Here is a 19,082-nt window from a genome sequence, read left to right on the forward strand (position 1 = left end):
CCTCCTCAATGCCCTCGAGAATAAAAGCCACATGGTCTCCTTTAGGGACACCATTGAGGCACTGGAGCCTGCACACATCGTGATCCACAAATTTGGCTTGGCCCTTTTTCCAGGTGACATCCTTTTAGGGGTCCCTGATCCACACTTGCTCAGGTTCCTCTGGGAGGCAGGCAGACTGTCACCTCATTTAAGTCGTCCTATTCCAGCCCCTCCTCAGCACCCACTTTTCATGGAGAGCCCTCCTCCCATCTCACATGGAAAACAGAGGTGCCTTCTGCCCAGCTTTGTTCCTTTCTCCCTGACAATATCCAGTCTGAGAAAAGAGCTCTTGGGCGGAAGAATCTACCCCTTCCCATCTCCCCCCAAAGCTTCCCTCCTTTCTCCAGGAGTTTCTCCTTCCCTTTAGTCTACAACTTGCTCAAATCTCTGGATGTTGTAGCAACCAAACTACCCTCCCCCATAACCCTGAGGTATGTGTTGTTTACCCTTTTTACAGATGAGAACACTGAGGCTTAGAGGGGAAGTAGCTACCCAGGCTCAGGACTGGCTGGTTACTGCTCTAAGCCAGTTGGGAGTGCAGCTGCCTGGCTCTTCACCCAGGCTCTTCCTCTTTGCTGAAAGGTCAAGGGCACCAGGAAGGACATAGTTGTCCTAGGGGTCCCTCTGTTGGTTGGCTTATAGTGAAGAACAGAGTTTTGAGGATGAATGTAACTGAAGTGACTGCCCTGTGGGTCATTTGACCCTTCACCTGCTCAACTCTCTACTCCTTGATTATTTTGGATACCATCTGTCTTCCCATCTCAACTGTGGGTTCTTCCGGGGCGGCCTCATCATTTTTCTGTCCCAAGAACACTTTCTGTAATGAACACTTGACATTTTTGTTTAGTTGAGGTATAATCATTCTACATACCAACTTTAGTTTGTATATATTTTGAATATTTCTGAACTCAGGACCGGTCAACCCTATTATATCACAATATGGTTTATAATCCATGGTGTTTTATAAATGAAGAAATATGGCATTGTAGTTGTAGATGTAAAAATATTCGTGTTAAAGGTTGTAACCCTAGCTATGTCATGGAAATAGTTGTTTTACTCACCCTCTCCTGAGTGGTTCTTTTTTCTCTTTCTAAAAATGTAGAGACACAGTTTCCTCTCCCCTTTTGTTACCCCCTGCCCCCAACTCCTGCAAATACGGAGATCACCAGAAAATTGAAGATTCTGATGTGTTTCTTAAAGGAAGGAGTAGTTATTTGATTTCTGATCTGTTTGGGGTTAACATACTTTTGTGAAATTCAATAAAAATGAAATATTTGAAAAAAAACCCATACAAAATATAAGAACTTTTTTATTTATTTGAATCAACATAAATAACTTTGTCACATCGCTATAAAAGTGTCCAAATATTTTTGGTACTTGCAATCTCTGTACTTGTATTCTTGCAGACCAGTGACAACTGGTCTGCAAGAGCACCATTTGGGTAGCAATTGGCTGGACAATGGAGGTTTTACTTAGTCCATCAATTTCCATGGAGTCACTTTTTAAAACAAAACTAAATTATTCTACCTTATTCTGATGCCTCCTGATCATTAGGAAAACACAGCTGGGAAGTACCCTAAAGTCCACTGACATTCAGACGTCAGGTTTAATGGTTGTTTGATTTTCCTTAGGAAAAAAAAAAAATCAGTGTTTAATCATTCGTTTATCAGATGTTCATTATTTCATCCATTGGAAACCAGTGGAGGGCAGGTGAATGGCTCTTCTCCTGGTTTATGGAGAATGCCCAGGCCTCCCTTGTCTTGTAGCAGAAATGTGGGTTTGAATATTTTCTCAGCTGCATAGAGTGTAATTCTAATACCTAAGGTTGTAACAGCCAGAAGAAATGCTATCATATTCTGATTGTGAGATAAAAATGTGAATTAGGAATTGCTTTTTAAATAGCACAGCAGTTAAATGTTTTGACTCTCAGTCTGAAGGGGTCTATCTGGTGATTACGTGATGTTTTATGCTCAAGGTAGCTGTGATTGTATTCCTGGAACACTTAAATCAAATATTTAAATCTTAATGGAATTGGCAGGAACCATTAGAGGAAGTATACAAAAGAATTCAAAAAAGAAGTCCAAGTGAATTAATTTTAGCTTTAGGGTTGTGCTCAAATAACACTAGTGATGGTGGGTTGAGATGAAACACATTTATGCTTTTGTGAAAAAGAATTAGAGAAGCACTGTACTGGAAATATAATACGAGACACACATAATTTTAAATTCTCTAGTAGACACATGTCAAAAAAAGGTGAAATTCATTTTAATATATTTTATTTCACCCAGTACATCCAAAATGTTTAAAACTTTGTAACAAGGTATTTTACACTTGTATTTGTACGAAGTCTTCAAAATGTGTGGACTCGGGTCCTCTGGGTCCTGCCGTGTGCAATGGGGAACAGAGGGCAGGAATGGCTGTAGCTTTATTTGATAAGCATAGAATTATATTTTTTCTAAGGGAAAACAGCTTTATTCATTTTCTGATTTAAAAAACTAGCTTTTTGTGCTCGCTTCGGCAGCACATATACTAAAAAACTAGCTTTAGAAAATATGAAATAATATGATAGCTGGTATTTGCTTCAAAATAGTCTCTAATGAGGGTTGGGGAGGAAGAAAGAGGAAGGTCTGGATGAAATAAAAATGGCTATGAGTTGATAATGGTTGAAGCTGAATGAGTACTTCAAGGTTCATTATAATCTCTTTATTTTGTATGTATTTGAACTTTGTAATAGAACGTTTTCAATATGTGGTGCATTAAGTTGTAAAGACAAGTTCTGAAACCCCATCACCTGAAGACAAGTTGGCCATTCACTTGAGAACATTATTTTAAAACCATCTCTCGGATATTCCTTACTGTGAAAATGCCTTGAAGGAATACAGGAAAGGTGCGAGTCCTGATCTTGTTGCTCTCACAGAGATTTTATTCTAGAGAGCCAAAAGGGCACACACGGGGAGAAGAAAAACGTCGGTATTTATTGCAGGCATGTTTCACCTCAGGCCTTATGCTCATGTGGTCCTTGCGTCAGCCTGTTAGGGAGGTGTCCTCTCTGCCCTTTACGGAGGGAAGTGAGGCCCAGAGGACTCCCCAGTTGCCTGTGTTCACTCAGCAAGCGTTTAAGGGCACAGGATACTATTGGCCTTGGGTGACCCAGCAAAAGGCTCTGTGCTGGGCACTTGAGTAGATCTTATCTGCCGTTGTCATAGAACACTGCGGATCTCATATTAGAAGTAGTACAACATAATATGATGAATCAGCAAATTCTGCAGAGAAATCGACAAGAGCCAGGAAAATTCAGAGAACAGCAAGAGTAGGGGGAGCTTCACGGAAGGAAGGAGGCTTGGAAAAGGGGGAGCTTGGAAAGCAGAACAGGGACCAGAAGAAGGATATGTATAGCTAAGGAGAATTAATTTTTGAAACATTCTACAAGGAAGAGAAAGTTTCAATGACAAAACTGTGTGTGTGTGTGTGTGGGGGGGGTGTGTGTGTGTGTGTGTGTTTTGGTTTTGAATAAAATGTATCAAAACCATTGGCTGGATAAAGAGAGAAAAGGGATTTAGCCTTTTGGAAAGTATATCAGGTGGCAATTTATGAAGACCAGATGGCACATAGGAAGAGATTACTAGGGCAGCAAAATTGCTTTTGAAATACGAACGTTGAGGGATACAATAGCTGCTAATCAGAGTCAAGTGACAACAGGTTCTTATTTATAAAAAGTAAGTCCCTGATTGACACATTATGTACACCTGAGCAGCTAATTTGTCCTTGATTAGCCAAACCATCTTCCCAAATGACCCGTGTTTTTGTTTGTGATATCTATTTTAGGTTACCCAGAGGCTGATAAAATTTCACGGTGTTCCTTGAGTCTTTGTTCCCATCTCTTTTGTACAGTCATATGTTGACTGACAGCAACCAGGTAACCAGACTTTGCGGGCTGGAGGAATGAACCAATACGCATATTCACAGGAGGTTAGCATCTCATGAATGGGATGTCCACCCCTTCTCCCAGATGCAGCACTGGGATATTCCATTACACTTGATGGGTTTTCCACTGGTCAGGAAAACCAGATGGTTTACCACTTGAGTCCTTCAGCTGGATTGTTTGACAGTAGAAGCAGTTCTCCAGGTGCTAGTATGGAGGCGTAGCCCTCAAATTCAAGGTTGAGGGGGCAGCAAGAATAAAAGTGATACCACTTCTCAGGGTCAGTTCTAGCAGGTTGAAGCTCTGTGTGGGCAGCCACTGTCCCACCTGACTCCTCTGATATAGGCCAGTGATGTCCAGCTGGCCAGGAGGACCCCATATCCTCCATCACTACTTCCCAGGGCCATGCCCAAGTTCACTCCAAGCCTCTCCCTGGGCTCTGTCCTGCAGTGGCGAGGGCTCCTATGGGAGTTTCTCTGGTTTCGGTGCCAGGGAGGCATTTACAGCACTGCACCTCACCCTTCTCTTCTTGCTTGTGGTTTTTTTGTTTGTTTGTTTGTATTTTCATAGGCATACATTTATTTTCATAGACTTTCTTTTTTAGAGCAGTTTTAGATTCACACAAAATTGAGCAGAAAGTCCAGCCAGTTCCCATGTATCCATTCTCTAAGACATGCGCAGCCTCCCCCACTGTTCACGTCCTACACCTGACTGGGACATTTGTTACAACTGATGAACCTACACGGACACATCATTGTCACCCAAAGTCCATCGTTTCCATTAAGGCTCACTCTTGGTGCTGTACATTCTGTGTGTTTGGACAAATGTATCCACCGTTATAGATAGTATCGCGCAGAGTAGTTTCACTGCCCTCAAAACCTTCTGTGCACGTCCTGTTTATCCCTCCTCCCTAACCTCTGGCAACCACTGATCTTTTAACTGCCTCCATAGTTTTGCCTTTTTCAGAATGTCATATGGTTGGAATCACGCAGTATGTAGCCTTTTCACGTTGGGTTCTTTCACTTAGTAATACGCGTTTAAGCTTCCTTCATGTCTTTCCATGGCTTGGTAGCTCATTCCTTTTTACATTAGAATAATATTCCACTGTATGAATGTATGTTCTTGCTCTCTTTACTGCCGCGTCTTACCTTCCCGAAAGAAATGCTCAGTAGGTGATGATGACAAACACTTATTTGTGTGACATCAAGGTGCACTGTCAGTCTTCTGTGTGGCTTTGTGCTCTTCTACAGGGTCCAAGTAGGACAGAATGAGTGGGAATAGCAGACAGATGTGCTTTAGGGATTAGGGACGGGGAATAGCTTATAAAGGGAGTCTTTTTGTCCCATTCTCTAATCGTTACACTTTATAAAGCATTTGTTTGCTTTGGGGATGGGAAAGAAGGCATAAATATGAATTGGTGTATTTCCCTGATTGACAACAGGCCAAACAGGAGAGAAGCTTATTCAAAGACACAAGGTTTGTGGCAGAAGAGTGGGTAGTCAGTCAATTCCTGAGACTGAGAAAGGAAAGGGGGAGCTGTAGCTGAGGCCTTGACCTTCAAGTACTGGGGAGGAGGACCATAGAATGAGGCAGCCCCTTCTCTTCAGTATATGTATGCATGTTCACACACACACACACACACACACACACACACCTCGATCCCATGTTGACCCTGGTGCTGTACCCAGTCTCTTGAAGCCTTCTACTTCCATCCCCAGTGTCTTGGAGTTGTTAAACATACAAGATATATTTATTCTTCATTCATGTTTTTGAGCACTTAATGTGTATTAGGTGATGTGATCTGAGCTTAGGCTAGAACTATGGGGGAAGCCCCTGTTCTTACCCTCTAGGAGCTCACCGGCTAGTGGGGAGTATAGACACTTAAATAGATTGTTTCAACATAATACGGTAAATGAAGCGATAAAGATGCCCGTGAAGCCTCCTGGAGTAGGTGGAGCTTGCTGGGCAGCCAGCTGAATAGGGATGTGGGAGGGAGGGCGCTTTAGGCCTGGGGGTCAAAGGCCACCACAGGGAAGCAGCTCGGAGGGTGCAGGGTTCCAGGAGGAGCGCTGACTCTGGTGCTGGAGCACAGGCTTCTAGGGCAGGGGATGGGGAGGTAAAGAAGCCGTTCCTGGAGATCCCTGTGGCCTGGGAGCTCAGGACACAACTCAGATGCCTGTCTTAGCCTGTGCAGTGCTGGAGGGAGCTGGCACACAGGTGGGCCGGGGCAGAACTGCTGCAACAGATGGGAATGTAGCCTAGCTCCGCATTGAGGACTGCAAATAACACCCTGGCCACCGACTGCTTTGTAGGAGGCACGGGGTGGAGAAGGGTCTGTTTCATTCAATTTTCTGAATGACCAAGGTGAAATTAGTACTGTATTTCCCTGCGCTTTCTGTCCCTTTCCCCTTAAGAAAACACAACCGTTACACATTTTTCTAAAATGTATTATCAGATTGTGTCATAATGAATTGAGTTTAGCAAAAAAACATTTTTTTAATTTGTTCACATGAAGATGTTGCAACATCTCAAGGCTATTTTATTATTATTATTATTATTATTTTTTGAAATCTGCTTTGGATATTGTGCTATTTATTAGGTGATCGTCTTTCAATCCAAATCTATTCTTCTCATCTCTGCTTTTTTTCTTTCTTTTTTATTATTAGTTTCAGATGTACAAAACAATGTAATAGTTAGCCATTTCACCCCTCACAAAGTGATAACCTCCCTCCCCCAATCTGCTACCCTTCTGACATCGTATATAGCTGTTACAGTTCCTCTGACTGTATTTTCTATGCTGTACTCCATATTCCGTGACTGTATATGTGTGTGTGTGTGTGTATATACACACACACACATATATATATATATATAAAATTACAGTTGACATACAATATTATTCAGCTTCAGCTTCAGGTGTACAGTGCAGTGGTCAAGCATCTAATAAGACGTGCCCATCTGACACCCTACAAAATCTTTTCAACATTATTGATTATATTCCCCAAACTGTCTTTCATATCCCCATGGCAATATTATAATTACCAATTTATGCTGTCTAATTTCTTCTGCTTCTCCCTCGTCCTCACCCCCCTCCCATCTAGCAACCATCAGATTTCCCTCTGTGTCTCAGGGTTATTTTAAACATTATGTTCAGAACATTGAAATTAATGGTATAGGATATTTCTTGATATCTGGATTCCACGCTTAGTTGCTTTTTTCAGCAAATTGGTGATAAAAGCTTATTTGTGTACAGTTGCCTTCTAGAAGATGAATGTGTTTCTTCTTCCTATTCCCAAAGGAGAATCTCTGCATAGCTCTGATTAATTGAAATTCCTAGTCTTTTGAATGCTAGTTAATTTGGCTTTTATTGAAAATAATTGGCTGTAATAATGTACTGAATATGTTACTGGATCTGGAGACAGAAAATTCTTTCTAACCCAGAAGTCACAAGGAAATATACGCGCGTGCGTGCATTTGTGTGTGTGTGTGTGTGTGTGTGTGTGTGTGTGTGTAAGTAACAGGGGTTGTTGCAAAGGATGGGGAGATTATGGTGGGAGTGAAATAGGAAAAAATAAAACTTTTTGAGAAAAAAGAGAAATAAGAATTACTTTAGAGTGAGCATTCTAAAGTCAAGTTAAAATATAAAACTATAGAGAGTGTACTTTTGGACATTTCATAAAATAATGAGCTAATGCTATACTTTTGTAAGCTTATTTATTCATTCCTCTATTCACATAGTCAAGTATTTATGGAGCATCCTTGCTTAGGTCAAGGGCTGAGGGTCTAGTCCTGTACTGAGTAGAGTCCTGTTCTCATGAAGTTTAAATTCTAGTTACCCTCATTACTAATTAAGTTTTACTATAAGTGTTTTTAAAATTTTGAGAGAAGGGAAACTTAGTTATAAGACAATGATCTCTTTTTCCAGTTGTGTACAGCGGTATAATTAAAGCACTTCGCCTGCCCTCATAGCAAACAGTGTTTCACACTACTTTGTATCAATGTTGTTTGCACTATTAACCGATCTTTTAGGGGCGATGTGCTTAGTCATGTAATTGTGAGTGTGGTAGGGTAAAGGGAGCCTTCAATAAGCATTTGCATAAAATAACTAATTGTAACCGTTTCTGAAGTGTTGTGTGGGGCACCTGTCCCAAGACCAGACTGCAAATGTGAAGGAATGTACAAGTAAGGCTGGAGCCATTTATTCATATCAGTACTGTATTAGCATACTAAAGTACCTGAAATGTTCTGCGTGAGAGAAACTTCTTAATTTTTTTAAACCAGCATTTCCCACATTTCTACTGAGAGTCTTTTTTTTTTTTTTTTTTGCGTGTGATACTTACTTCCTAGTTTGCTGGAATGCTGCCTTTAGAGGTATAAAAAAGGATTTCTGGAGCTTTTCTCTTTGTCCAGCAAAGGGCTAGGTAGCATATTATTTCTCATCTCTGAATGTCTTGGTTATTGATGCTTCAAGCTTGTGCTTTGTTGAATTTCCTTTGGCCCCAGTCCCTAGCATCCAGCCTCTAGTTGGAAAGTTAGGAAGGGGGAGCCATGCAAAGAGAATTGAACATTTCCCCTTGGAGTCAGATATCTCCTGACCTAGGAGAGCTCGACTCTAATTGTTCAGCTGTACTTTCAATGAAAACGTTCTCAAGTTTTCAGGGGAAACAAATCAGACAAATCCTTGGCAAGTGGTAGAAGTTGGAGGAAGTTGGGAGAATTTTGTTTTCAAAATTTCCCCTCTTTTTTTCTCTTTGGCTCTTTCCATCTCTATTTTAGGGCCACTGAAGAACTATCTGGTTTATTTCTTTCCTCCCTGGATTTTATGATTTTGAGCAATTCATAATGTGTCAAACGTTACTGATAACTTCAAGCTAAGGGCAGTCAGTACACTGGACTATCTTCAGCTAAATTTAGGGCTTTTTTCTGCTTTGCTTGGTCTTTTAGAAAGGTATTTTGTTAAATTTGGGCAGCAGAAACCCTCGAGACGGTGCCCACATGGGCCCATCTTCTGATTTTTATGCTCCTGCAGATGGTGTTAGGGCAAAGCTCAAGTGTGGTGTTAACACTGTTCTCTGCCTTTTGAAGAAATCTTAGGACAAATGTGTTTTCGGTCGCTCGGGATCTGTACTACCTAGTGAGATTTCAGCCACGTGCTTCCTGTAGGCCCTTCCCAGCTTGAACCACCTCTGATCCCCTTCAACTTGGCCCTACATTCCTGTGGGGATTATGCCAAATGAAATGTGGAAACACAAGAGTCCGTAAAACCCTCAGTAGAAAGTCCCTTGTATGGTCTTAATCAATTACTTAATATATATTTTGTTTCTTTAATGCTGTTAAGATGATAGTTGATAGTAGATGCCCCATTTCCTGGATACTTACTGAACTCCAGGCACCATGTTAAGAACTTGACCTGTACACTCTCGTTTCATTTCCACAACTGAAATAGCTAAATATTACCACCTCTGTTCTGGTGGTGAGAGACGTGGGACTCCGAAAAGTGTGTTTAAGTTTCCCCAAGCCAGTAGGAAGTGGCCTGGATGCAAAAGTAAAGTCCTGCCCTAATGCCCTGTTGTTGGTGACAGGCATTTTAGCCAGTAGCTGTGGGTGTTTTTTGGTCACATCCACCTGTGACTTTGGAAATACTCCAGGTATAACCCTGGGAGCGGCCAGATGATTTATGCTACGACGATCTGAAGAATGTTGCTTTAATTTAAGGCAAGGTTCCTTTAAATAACTAACTCCTGATACCTTTAAAAGAAGTTTCTATTTAATTGGAAGGGTCTTATCCATGTTTATTAAAGAGGTAACTGTCCTCCATGGAGAGGTACTCCATCCGAGGATTCCCTAGGGACCTTGTTATGATCAGGCAACAGTGGTCTGTTTCCATCACTGCTCCCACTGAGCTGAAGCTCAAGCAAGACCATGTTTGACGATTGAGCATTGCTGATTACTCAACAGCCCTGTTGCTGGGCATTATTACATAGGAGGAAACTGAGGTACAGGCACCCTGACGCCAAATGACTAGTAAATGACAGAACCAGGATCAATCCCTTTACTTAGAACCGCTGTGTTGGTGCCTCCCCTAAAGGCAGTGTTTGGCCTCATAAATCCTAATACATCTCAGCCTCAAATATGGACTTGCCTGGCTCCCTGTCTGTCCCTTTTAGAGAAATTCCCTTGCACTGAAGAGGGGTCAGAACAGAGGACAGTGGCTGGCAATGGGTGGCCTGTGTGTTTGACTGAGTTGTGCCCCGGAGACAGAGATCCTTAGTTAAGTCCTAGGATTGCTTCGCTCTGAAGTTGGATGGTGTTCTTGTCCGTTGTCTGCCACCGAGGGAGATTCTGGGGGAGAGAGGGAGCCTCCAGGAGATAAAGGGATTAAATAGATTTGTACTTTACGTCCAACATACCTATTGAGGGACTTGTACTTCTACAAGGGATTATGGCTTTTTAGCCAGGTTTGTAATTATGGTAGTATGAGGATTCATTATTACATGGAACTTCTGAACGTTTAAAAATAGGGCAATGAGAAAAATAAATTTGTTTGCTAAAGATAAATTGAATATAATGGGCCCATTATGGGAATACGTTTTTGTATTTTATAGTCCACATAGAAAAAAAAAAGCTTTTTATACATAAATATAACCCAAAATAAGTATGTGGAGTGGTTAAGAATATTATAATGGGGAATATCTTAACCATAAAAATGGCCCATCTGGACAAGTACGTCCCCTTTGTTTATATTCTTATTCAAATAGTCTTTTCATCAGTTCTCTTATTAGGAATAAATCTACCTGTCCCTTGAAATAGTTTTTTTTGCCTTTGGTATACTCACTTTGGGCTTCTTGCTTCAATTACTTCAGCTTAAGTCATAAACATTATATCACATTGTAAATCTTCATTAACCTGATTGCAGGATATATTCTGCTTTAAAATGGGATGGAATGATTGAGAAGGTGGAAAGTAAAAAGCAGCACTGTATTTGTGGGACTCCTTTGGTTACAGGTGACAAATTCATTTGGGCTAGCTTAAGTAAAAGGAATTATAAGAAGGATGCAGGGGTGTCTTGGGGACCCAAAGGCAAGGATGAAGTGGCCCTGGGGAATGAACAGGACACAGAGATGACATGTGTCACTACAAGCACATGTGTGATACAAACCTCACTAAGAGAAAATCTGGCCGAAAGGAAAGTAGAAGTCTGTGCAGTATGTCACTTTACACCTGAGCATGAGATTTAAAAATAGCTCCATTGTATTCATGGGAAAATAATTCATGCTCATTACATGAAATTCTAACAGTATAAGCAAAGTAAAAATTCTCTAAAATTCTGATAATAAAGGGTAATCATAACTATTTTGATAAACATCCTTCTAGACCTTTCTGAGGACATCCAGGAACATGTACACATGGATTCAACTCTTCATGGTTTTTCTGTTTTATTGACTCGAAAGTGTATCATGAATATCTTTTCATATCAATAATGATAAACTTCCATTATTTTCAGTGTCTAGTTTATTTAACATGTTTCTTATTTGTGTTAGGGCATATACTATTTTTTCCTCATAGCTATAAACAAGGCTATGTATATCCAACTTTCTGCTTGCGCAGATAACTTCCTAGAATTAGGATTGTGGGATCAAAGGGTATGCCATTTTACATGCTGACATAATTGCTTAAGGGGCCATATCGTGAGATATCCATAACATTTGCTATTGTCAGTCTTTGGTAAAGATGTCAATTTGACAAGTGAAAAATAAGATCTCAATTTTCTTAAGTTGTATTTTTTCATTATTAGTATAGTTGAGTGTCTTTTCATGTGTTTATTACTATTTCTTCTCGTATGGAAAGTTTATTAATTTGCTTTGTCCATTTTGAGGGAAATATTAATTTCCTTATTGGTTTTTAAAACATTTGTGTATAATAAAGATAGCATCATTTTATAAGTTTCTTGTATAAATAGTTTACCTAATTTCTTATTTTATCTTTTGACCAAAACATTGGTGTTTGTTCTTTTTTATTTTTATTTGTTTTTGCCATTCATACATACATTTGAGATTTTTTTTTTTAATTTTTTTAAATTAAATTCATTGGGGTGAAAATTGTTAGTAAAATTACATAGATTTCAGGTGTACAATTCTGTATTACATCATCTATAAATACATTTGAGATTAAAAAAAAATGTAGCCAGCTAAATGTCTCAGTGCTTTATAGTTTCAGATTTTGATGTCATGATATCATGTTTAAAAAAGCCTTTTCTATCCTTATAATATTATAAAACTATTCATCTGCATGTTCTTCTTATCATCATTTGAGTCTATTTTCACTTGATTTTTTCACAAGTAGAAAGAGATTTAGATTTTTCCTTCCTTCTAAATAGCAAGCTCACACCATTTATTAAGTACCGTGTTTCCCTGAAAATAAGATCTAACCAGAAAATAAGCCCTAGCATGATTTTTCAGAATGACATCCTCTGAACATAAGTCCTAATGCATCTTTTGGAGCAAAACTTAATATAAGAGCCGGTCGTATTTTCGGGGAAACACAGTAGTCTCACATACCTACCCAGATCTGATTACATGTGCTTGGTCTGTTTCCTAGGGATACTTGGTTCTATATCTGGATGTTTATTCTGTGTCGGTGATTCATATATGTGTATGTTCTCACTCAGATTTCTGTTTGTTAGCTGTGGCTGGCTCCATTTGTTCATTTCTATAATTGATTATGGTGCTTCTCTGCTTCAGTTGGGTTTTCATGGAGTGAGCTGTTAAATGGTCAGTTTTCAATTCCTTAGAGAACTGGGAATGAAGTGAGAACAGTTGAAGCAAGAAGGGACTGCTTCATAGATGTGTTAAAGGAACTAAGTAGGAAAAAAGTGAACAAGACAAGAAGAGCTCATGTAAGCTAATTTACAGCGCCTGAGATTTTTGTTTTAAACATTGGTGGGGGCAGGGTGTGGGATGTATATATTTGGTCTTTGTTTAAATTCAAAGCCATTAAGCATTCCTACCACAGGGAAGAAAATCATGTGTTTTGCCTCTTTGCCAACAGTAACATAATTTTGGTCTTCGAAATAAGTGTCTTGGGACCTCAATTCCCTGTTGGTAAAGAAAATTCCCAGCCCATGTGTTGCAACGGAAATTCATTGTTTCCTGAGTTATTTCCTTTCATGCTTTGTGTGGGGGGAAATGACCAAATGTATAGATCGAGGGTCTTCTTTTCTTTCAAAAAACTGACGTCTATAACATTGCTTGATTCTGAGGATTTTTCTTATTATTTTAGGTGGTGGTGAAGACTTCTCAGATGCTTCAGGATATCTTCAGGGACATCGACTCTACATAAACTGAGAATTTAGGTGAGTCCTTCAAAGAAGATACTTCGTTCTTATCAATTGGCCACTCTCCTGCATTTGTCCAGTGTTAAAAAGTGTTAAAACATTGTCACTTATACTGTCTTGTTTGGTTTTTCACCATGGTTTTGTGAGACAGCAGTGTACCTGCCTGGTCTTATTTACTGTTTCAGTTTGATATTCTACCTGGTAGTTTGGTGGGGTGATGATGGGGGCCTAGAGAGAGGGGGTGAGTAGCTGGTTTTTCACTTTATTGCATGAATTCTCATTCATTCACATATGTTTGCTTCATAAACCTTTTCTGTTGTTTTAAGTGCTGGGTAAGGAATTAATTTAGAAATTTCCCAGCGTCTCTGCACCGGAACTGTTGGGTGGTTCCTGGAGCTCCCCAGGGATGGCACTCAATTGCTCTAGCATGAGAAAAAGTAAATTTTGGTTATAGGTTATTGGTTTTCCCCTTTGGTTGTCCTGTTTGCAGCTGCATGATCCCAACTGGGGAAGGGTTAGTTAATCTATGCTAGTTTCCAAAATGTATAGGGTGGCCCAACCTCGTTTCTACACTTTTAGAATTTGTGAATAGGAAAACTGAATGTCAGGACCAATTTTTACTACATTTTGGAGGCTATGTGTAAACATAGTTGATAATTGTTAAAACGAGATGCGCGCGTGAAGGTTCCCTATATATTGTATGGTTTCCTATTTTGTGTTTAGACTTTTCCATAATTAAAGATTTATTTTCAAAAAATAACTTCCATCTACTAACATCATTTCATGGGGGAAGAAATATTTTAATATTAAAAATTAGGATGTCATACGTTTGTCTTTCGATTGTATATATCTAGCACTATGAAGACGCCCTTCATTTCCCGCCTCTTTCTCATTGCTCTGCTGACCAGTGAGCGTTAGCCGTGAACAAGCCAGCACAGGCCTGTGGGCTGGCATTTGTGAAATTTTGGGGTGTATGACTGCTCAGGGCTTTTCCGCCTCTAAAACTGTATCACTCCTCTGAAGCAGAAAAGAAATGTACTCTAGTTGGATAGTGGCTATTTCCAGAAAATGCTGTGACAACTAGTGTGCTGGAACAAAAAGAGGTCTGAGGTCAAACAGAAGACAAGGGATTGTTCTGTAGGGAAACCCAAATAAAAATGGCTCATTCCTGTACAAGTTAAATTTAGCTGTGAGCCACTTTACCATCCATGTGAAAATGCACCTTGATCGTGGTTAAGCTGTCGCATAAACGTATACACAATTTTCCCTTCGCACCATTGTAGGCAGCCTCTGGCGATGGTCCGCCTGTGGCGTGGGGATGTTGAAGGCTAGGGATGAATGAGGCAGGCTGCATGTGTAACTCCCCGGAGACCAGTGCAAAGACCGAGTGCAAAGGAGTGCAAGGCTGGGATGTAGGGGTTGAGGGCACAGCCAAGAGTTCTGAGCTGAGGGCAGTGAGATCAGATGTGTACGGGATAGGGGAGAGTAGAGGAGCTGTCTGCTCTGGGATCGTCTGTGCATCCTGGCGTGGATGTTGTACTTTGAGGCCCTGCAGAAGGCAGGGTGGTCTGGTCTGCCGGAAGGGCGCCGGGCACACTGGACAGGAAGCACATCAGATACAGACTTTTCCCAGGTTTTCAGATCTAAAAGGAGCATGCCAGGTGGATTCCTACGCTGTGGGTCTGTACAGAATGGAAAACTAGACTTACCGTTTATTTCTCCTTGGGGTGTGGGAATGTGTGTGAGGTGTAGGATGGGTGGAGGACAGAGGCAATAATGGGTTGAAATATTAGGACAGTCAAATGAGGTGAGAAAAGCGCAGTAATACCACCTATTCCAAAATGCCTGCATAATCACAGTTGCTTCTGGAAGTTCTGTGAAGTTATACTGTGGTCTACATGGATTAGAACATGGTGGTTCAGTGCTTTAGGATTCCTCCCTTGGTGATTTCTGGCTTTTGTTGGTTTTAACGTGCCTATTTTCTGGGAGACGCAAATGAAATTTGGCAGATTTACCTGGTTGTGTTCCCTATGTCAACCAGCTCTGGGTTTACTGCCTCATTTATATGCTTCAGTTGGGTTGTTTCCACCCCAGAGATATTTATTTCACTGCCTTTTTTTTTTTAAAGGAAGAAGCTATGTCACCCAATGACAACAGACACATTTGTCTTAAGAATATAGGAATATGAGAGATTACCTGTAATCTTGACATTTCTGAAAGTGTCTAAAGTCGTGAATAAATGCTAGCAGGAGCTTTTATTTTGAAATAGACCAGAGGAAGGAGAATTGCTTTAAGGGATCTGGGCCAGTCCAAGTCTGAATAAAATTTAATGAATAAACAATGTAATCAATCAATCATGCGAGCCTTTCAGAAGGCCAAGCTATCCTGGGTGAAATCTTGTAGGGATGAGCAATTAAGAATTTGCTTTAAACATGATGCTTTAAAGGGTTGCAGGCCCGCATGTGAGACAGAGAGAGAAGGAGTAGCTGGGGGTGCGGGCATATGATAAATGATTTGTTTAGTGTTTTACTTAATGACTCGTGGTGTATTCCAGATTTGAGAATAATTACAGTATTCCGAACTTATCTCCACTTTCCCTGTAGGCTTGTAAGAAAAATATTTTAAAAACCGATTTTAAATGGCAAACATTGTTTTGGACTCTCTGGGAATTTTTAGTTCCCACTGCTGTTTAGGGAAGCTACTGACTCTGGAAAATTCAGAGCAGGATCCACATGGCTATTTGTCAGTCTGTATCAGTCAGTTAGCGGCAGTGACGTCAGTAAAGATAAGTTGTTCCTGTGCTTACTTTTCATCATTAAAAATGTAACCCGTTATGCACTTTTGTCTTCCTGCTGTGCTCCATTAGCTGGAGTCCTTGGATTACTCTGCTTGTTTACTGTAGGCACTGCCATTGGGTGCCCCCACTGCTGACGCCCTGAGTGGCTGGGAGTCCTAATTACCATCATCCCCTTGTGCAGGTTTCCAGGACCTGCGCTGGGATCCTTACTGCTGTCTGTGCTTAGTAAATGTTTCAGAAGAACAACAACAATTTCCAGATTGTTTTTCATCATTAAACTGATTAATCCATGACCATAATAGAACGTGCTGTTTTCCTTAAACTTTTTGTCTAATTACTCTATCAATTAATTTCTTCAGTTAATTTCTTTCAAAGTTAAAAAGCCCTCCTATAGAACTCACGACTTGAGCCTTTTCTGTCTAAGAATTGATTGGATTTCATGGACTCAAAGGCCGTGGAATACTTGTGCCTACATTCAACTATTCTACTATGGAGTATGAACCTTTTTAAAAATCACTCTTCTTTATTTCTTAGCCATGAGGTCCTATATTCTGAAGACCTAGAATGATCATCAAAGCCATTCTATTCTGTTTACAACAAATCAGAATTGGACAGCTTTCCGGAGCCATAAAATGACTAGTGCACTTGTAGAGTTTAAACATGACTTTACTAAGATTAAACACACCGTAAGGCCAGCTGCAGTGGTCTCAACACACCACTGTAAGGCCTGATTAAAGTTGAGTAAAGTCCTGCTATGATCTAAACAATCGTTTTATAGAGGATCTTTCATTTTAAAAAATTGAGTCAAAGTAATGTATGCTAATGGCTAAAAATAGAAAACATAACAGAACAGTTTATAACGAAAAGCAACATGTCTTACCCAATCTCCTTCACTTAGCCTTCATTTTGTTTTTCTTCTGTCGATCATCTTGGTTGCTTTTGTGGGGATTTCCAAATGTATAAAGATTACGCTTGCAGCACCATTTCTCACTTGATTGATTTTAAAGGTAGTTTCTTGGTCTCTTGTTGTGATAGCTGATTAGCTCCCTCTGACCGTCCCTGTCTCCCTTCCTCCAACACGGATTCATGCGTTTAGTCCTTCCGTGTACCCCTCAGATGACATACAGGCTCTTCTGCTTCTTGGTCTGTGTCCTAGAGACACTACTTTTTGTCTAACCAGCCCCCACCTCATTCATCCTCTCCACTTTGGGCAGCTGTACCTTTGATTTTATATACTGATAGTTGGTAATATTTATATCTGTTCTTTAATTCCAGTAATGGCTTCCATGATTTATCTATAACTTGATTCTAAATGTTAAAACGAAGAAGCAACATTTAATTTGTTACAATTAGGTAGCTGCTGTTCCCATGGCTGCCAACTTGTGTGGTGGGATTATATTTGTTCTTCACTGAGCCTGATGTCCTCACAGCTTGGCCCCTCCAAGGAGCATGTTTGAATGGATTTTCCCTTTCACATGGCACCAGGTGTCTTGAATGCAGCCTCAAGTTTTCCTAGACTTTGTCTTCCCATCTTTCCTAGGAACCCACTTTATTTTTGGAGGTGTCACTCCCACCGCCCTCCATCCTCCACCTTCAGCCAGAATAGTTTGATCTGTAAGTGTGCTGTTGGCACTAAGGACTAAATGCTGATGGCCAGGAAAAGTGTGTGCCTACTGTTGGAAAAACAGAATGTCTCTGAAGGGACAGTAGCCCGGTCTTTGAAATTAGCCATCATTCATTGAGGACCTGACGTGTTAGGCACCGAAGTACTTAAGGCCTGGTATCTGTCGAAATCCTCACACCAGCCCCATGGAAGAGATGTTGTCATTGACATTTCATACGAGGCCACCAAAGCCTCCACTGGGAAGTGCTTCTTAGATCCTGGGGTGGGCGGGGCCATGGTGCCCACTGTGGTTTCATAGGTCAGAAAAGGCTTCTGTCTCTGGAACATCTTGCAACTTTCCTCAGTAGACTTCTAGGAAATTATTGCGGCTCTGCTTCATTTCCAGCCTCATCCTTGTGGCTGTGCTGTGTGGCCAGGAGCTCATTGTACAGAATTCTGTGGCTGCCAAAGGGAGTGTCCTTACCGACTTCATGTTCCCTTTGTGAATTTGAAGTGAGAAATAGGGCTTCCTCCTCAGCCCTGCTGGTAAGTTGGAAAGGTGCTTTGTCAGCGGTGGTTGTTGATCTAGGTATTTTCTTAGAGCCTGAAGTATATGTGTGAGTTAGGTACATTTGATTATCTGAATACGTGGTGTGCTTTGATAGTTATTTTAGAAGAAAGGATGGAAGAAGTAAAGAAGTAGAACAATCAAGTTTTGCTTTTAATGCTTCATTTTCTCTCATGACCCACGTGGTCATGAGACCGCATACATCTTCTGGTAGAACTGTGTGAGTGAGTTGCCATGATGATAGCGATCAGATGGATGGCGGGGTCCCCGGGCAGGTGGGTCTCTCACACAGTGCTGGTGTTCTGCCCTCTCTGGGCTGCTCCCTCCTCACGGTGCAGACCCCGGGTAAGTTTTAGCAGCGGAACTAGCAGCCTCTCCATGAAGGTGCTCTCATCGAGTGGGTGGCTGTAGATGGCCCTCCTCCTTCTTCTGTTGGGGTCACAGTGGCAGCGTTACCAGGAGCTGCCTCAGTGCAAATAGTGCTTCTTCTCCAAATATCTCACTTATTTATGTTTATTCCCTCAAATAAGAGTTGACTGAAAGGGAAATCTTCAGAGATGGGCCTTACTTATGGAGGAGATAACCGTCTTTAGTGAAGTCAGGATTTAGTGACTAGATAGGGGTCAATATTTATTTTGTTGCAGTGCTGACGAAAGGTGATTTTCCACATTTAAATTTGATAAGCAGCTCAAGGTTATCCTGCTGTAATCTTGCAATGATTAATTCTGACTTGGCAATTTTTGTTTTAAATTTTGATATTGATTGATTGATTGTAAGAATAGGTAAGAATACTGAGCCAGAGTAGTAATCTGTGTGAAA

At 40.7% G+C, this 19,082-nt stretch overlaps 1 protein-coding gene across 9 annotated transcripts in view; it reads left to right on the forward strand.

Moving 5' to 3' along the window:
- The window catches only part of TLN2 (talin 2), a 410,573-nt gene that overhangs the window by 149,069 nt on the left and 242,422 nt on the right, over window positions 1-19,082 (forward strand). For all 9 annotated transcript variants that reach the window (XM_019755358.3, XM_074327637.2, XM_019755356.3 and 6 more), the window contains one exon: window positions 13,241-13,313. The gene's annotated coding sequence lies outside the window, so the exon portion shown is untranslated. The remainder of the gene's footprint in view (window positions 1-13,240; window positions 13,314-19,082) is intronic.

The sequence above is a fragment of the Rhinolophus sinicus genome, chromosome 3, assembly GCF_057876585.1.
Source record: "Rhinolophus sinicus isolate RSI-liver-muscle chromosome 3, RSI-T2T, whole genome shotgun sequence".
Taxonomy (NCBI): Eukaryota; Metazoa; Chordata; class Mammalia; order Chiroptera; family Rhinolophidae; genus Rhinolophus; species Rhinolophus sinicus.